The sequence below is a fragment of the Panthera tigris genome, chromosome E2 (assembly GCF_018350195.1).
Source record: "Panthera tigris isolate Pti1 chromosome E2, P.tigris_Pti1_mat1.1, whole genome shotgun sequence".
NCBI classification, from domain to species: domain Eukaryota; kingdom Metazoa; phylum Chordata; class Mammalia; order Carnivora; family Felidae; genus Panthera; species Panthera tigris.
Window position 1 is genome coordinate 31,905,001 of NC_056674.1, and position 4,519 is coordinate 31,909,519.

General features: G+C 46.3%; 1 long non-coding RNA gene across 1 annotated transcript in view; it reads left to right on the forward strand.

The window, feature by feature from the left end:
- Nucleotides 1-3,535, forward strand: part of LOC122234104 — an 11,861-nt gene extending 8,326 nt beyond the window's left edge. The window contains exon 3 of the long non-coding RNA XR_006211839.1: nucleotides 3,296-3,535. This is a non-coding gene — a long non-coding RNA (uncharacterized LOC122234104). The remainder of the gene's footprint in view (nucleotides 1-3,295) is intronic.
- The last annotated feature ends 984 nt before the right edge of the window (nucleotides 3,536-4,519 follow it).

Below are 4,519 nucleotides of genomic sequence, written 5' to 3' on the forward strand. Positions count from 1 at the left end.
GCCGGACCGCAGCAAACAGGTTACTTCACCACGCCAAGCCCGCTGAACGTTGCTTCTGCGAAGGACACGTTCACGGCACCCCGAGCTTGTGGTTAGATTCCAGCCGCCGTCCTGGAAATAACAGACCCATGTTCTGTGCCCCGCCAGCTCTGGCTTTAGCGTTGTCCAGCTATCCACACCACCCCCTGCCCCCGATTTTGCAAGAGAACCCCCGAGAGAATCAGGCACCAGGAAAACAAAACAAAACAAAACAAAAAACCGTGTCGATCTTCTCAATTTAGAGCCGCAGTCCCATTTAAATACATCTTGGGCTTGCTTGCTTTTCCTTTGGAGCCTTTGCAAAGAAATCCAACCTCATTAGACTCAAACACCAATCTCTCGAGAGCATCCCTCTCTTTCCACCCCGCTACTATGGGACAAACTCACCAGCCTCCAGCATCAGATGAGGAGAAAATAAACACCCAAGCTCGTGGAGGCCTTCCTCCATTAAGGCTGCAGAAGACGGGCATTTACCTTCTCCGTGGCAGAAAATTTGTCCTTAATCCAAAGATGACCTCACCCCTTGACCTTTCATCCACCTAAAAATAAAGAGTTTGAAAAAGAAAATATTTCTAGCACGAGGAATAGAAGTAAGAACCTGCCTCCCCAGGTGCGGATTTTTTTTTTTTTTTTAACTTGACATCCTTTTACATCAAAATCCACTGCTTTTAAACTCAAGGCGAATGGAATCGCCAGCCCAAACTCCCCTGATAGGAGCTTGGCAGGATGTCTGCCTTGTCATACCCTACTTGTCTGATGCGTAATACCTGGATTTTTTTTTTTTTTTAGGCGACGTCTCCAAAATGCCTAATCTTCATATTTTTGACCCTCCTCTGTCCCCCAAGCCGTTCCCTCATTTGCCTGCAGACACGGCCCTTCTCATCAGCCGTTCTCATTTCCTACTGACACTTCTCGCCGCTCTTTGCAGTGGAAAAAAAAAAAAAAAAATCTGTGCTGTGAACACAGTTTGACATTTCCTGACATTTCATGAACTAATTACACTACAAATAATTAAGCATGTTCACATCTGTAACAAACGAAGGCAAAATGGTTGTCAGCGGGCGTGATTGATGACCTCCCTGAGACTTGATCTGATGAGATTCTCCCCACCCTGGGCAGGAGCCACTGCGTTTGCAATCATGCCTTCAGCCCTTTTCATCAGATCACACGGACGAGACGCTTGAAGAAAAGGATGGGAAAATTAATGACTACAATGAAATATTTGCATTTTTCCAGGGCTGGAGAAAACAATGAACAAGAGATGTGACAACCTCAATTATTTGGTGGTGCTAAGAGCTGGGAGGCAGCTCCTGCTGGAGGGAGCTGTTGGGAAGCCTGGGGGTGTCAGGCTGGCTGGAAAAATGGCAGGTGACAAGGACAACATTTTTTTTTTTTTTTTTTTTTTATGCTACACAGGCCCACAGAAGCTCGGCTAAAAAGACAAATTGCGGGAGCGATTTCTTATGGAGGGGGAAATTTGTCAGCATTTAAGCTTGTTCCTCTACAAAGGTTGGACCCGGGTGTGAAAATAAGCTGGGCGGCAGACAAAGGAACGCAATCTGATATCTGCCAATCCATGCAGCTGCCAATGGCTGGGTCTTCTTTGTTTAACACGGTCTGGGGGCTCTCGGCGTGGGCTGCACACTGTACAGAACTGAACACCCCCTGCCCACTGGGAACTCATTTGGAAGGGACCCCAGTCTGCTGGAGACCTAATTTGGCTTTTTCCAAAGCCAGCTCCAGCCAGTTTTCTGGGCAAATTTCCCTCCTGAAGTTGTCCAAACAAATGGATTTATCATCCAACACGATGCCAGCGTGGAGGTTCCGTGAGCCAGAATGCAAGCATAAAATAAAATAAATACCTTTGGATACAGGAGATGGCCAGGCGTCTCTCTCTCTCTATGGAGGTCCTTGCCAATGACACCCTGGCAACCGAAAATGGCAAAACGGAGTTTTTGAGGATTAATTTTTAAAGTGCAAAACAAATTCCATTATATGAAATCCTTCCATAATTTTAATTTCACAACGTATTTGTCTGTTGTTTCTAAGTGGAATAAACAAGTCAATTTACAATCCAATTAGTGGTTTGAAATTTCAGCCATTGCAATTCATCGGGTCACCATCGGACACGCAAGGACATCGAGACTATACTTGCCACGTAGAACGGCACGGAACTACCGCTTCGTTGGGCACCTACTATGTGTAAGACGCTGCGCAAGGTTCTTTACTTATACGTGTTCACTTCACTGCAACCCTACAAGGTAGATATTGACATCCACGTTACTCAGGTAAGGGAAGTGACGTTCAGGAAGGTCAGGCGACCTGCCCAAAGTCACACAGCTATTACGTGGCCGAGGCAGAATTCAGACCTCCATCAATCTGGCTGCAACGCTTGGGGAAACCCCACTTCTTATTCTTTGGGTGGCCAGCACCCAGATTCCGGGTGGGTCAGTCAAGTTCATCCGTTCCCCTCGGGGTTGGTGCCCACATCAGAAGGATGCATGATTCATTGTCCTCCCTCCCACTCTTGTCCTCCTGTCAACCCCCAGCCACTCAGACTGAAATGAACATCTTCTCCATTACTGGCCTCCAAACGCATCCCAAGTCCTGCCCCCAATCCATTAGTGAGATGGAACTTTCTTTATGCACAAGAAAGAAATCGGCCTGCAGGTTTGGAGGTCTCTGACTCTTAAAGTCAAACTATTCCCAGCCCGAGGGCCTCAAGGCAACAGTCAGTTCTGTCCCTTTATACCTTAAAGGAATTTGGGCTGCAACTTTCTCCGTTTTGTGTTTGAATTCTACAGGGAAGGTGAGCAGACGATCAGACGCACGTCTGCCCATTTTCTTCCTTAAAATAGGTGCTGAAAGTAGGCTCTCTAGCTTCTTGCTCAGGGCGGTGCTGGGAAGCACAGATTAAGCACAGCGGGGCAAGTCCTGTGTGAAGTGTCAAGATTTCAAGGATGGATTTCAGTGTTTTTAAATTACTAGATCATAGTGTAGATTTAAAGCCTTAGCCGTAGCCTTCCTGCTCCTTTCAACAGAGAAACTCAAATGTTTATCTACAATTTGCCCCGATTAGGCTTTTAAGAAAGCATTGTGGTTGGTTGTCCTCGGACAATAAAAGCGGGGCATTTTCGACCTTCATCCCGCAACCCGACTTCAATATCTGCTAATTCCTTTTTATAAAACAAATTGCATCAATGGCGGTCCCATTTAACCAACTCCAGCTTAAATTGTTTTTGTTCTCTTTCATAAGTTCCTTCTCCAGATTAAATGCTGCTGCGCTCCGAACGAACTGCTCTCGGCCGAAGTGGGAAAGCGTGATTTGATTAGTATAGATTCTGGAATCGGGTAAGTACTGTGTCAGTGTCCTCTCCAGAAGAGAGGTGACGTGTCATGGGATATTAAGAATGGCCATTTAATGTAAAAACTCAGATAATACATGAGTTAAATGGGGAAAATGAGAGAAAGCTTTTAAGCATTCTCCCAAGACGGATTGCAGAATAATATTATTGTACACGGGGTGGGGGGAGTGACACCATTGAGAAGCCATCACAGAAGTAGGTTTAAAATCATTAGGGCAAAAAGCATTTCAGAGCTGCAGCAAGACGGCGGCAACACGTAATGAATTATCAATAGAGACCTAGTGATTCGGTTATATTACAATATGAACAGAAAACTTCCTGTTACATAATTTTAATCTGCCACTCTGATAAATGGCTGGAGGAGGGAGGCCCGTTTCTGTTGTGAGCAAAGGGGCGGGGATGAATATGAAAGACACCAGAGAACGTTCTAAATTAAGTATTCTGTGATCCGAGGATTCACCAAACACCCAAGCTCCAGGATTCACCCGAAAGACACCCAATTTCTGAGCGTGGCACAAGGCTCTGCATAAGCCATCTCGCATTCCAATGAAACCGTATTTACAAAAACCGGTGGCCGCCCCTCACGCCAGAGTTTGTGACTTCGATTTTTGAAATACTGCCTTAAAATATTGTTTATCTCGATTGCTGGGGGTTTCGGTGCCCCCCGAAACTTTGCTCCCAAGATGAACGTCTCACTGGTCTCACCCTAGTTTGGCCTTGCTGCCCATGGAACGGTAAGGTGGGCAATATGATCCTGAGCTTACAGCCTGGGAAGCTGGAGTCCGGAGAGATTTTGTAACTCAGGCACACAGTTTGTAAATGGTGGAGTCTAGGGTCACATCCAACCTGTTGGACTCAAAATCTGAGCAACCATGCTGTCTGCATATGTGCACGTGTGTGTGTGTGTGTGTGTGTGTGTGCACGTGCGTGATGGTGTGCGTGTGTCTGTGCGTGTATAGTTAAATCTTTCCTACCCAGTATTGCCACCCCAATTACAGAATTCTTCATCGAGTTGCAAAGTACTGTTTGCCTCACTACCGAGTCCTGGGGCAAGGGAGCCACTTTACTACCTCACGGTTAAAAGGAAGGGCCTCGGTGGCTCAGTTAAGCGTCTG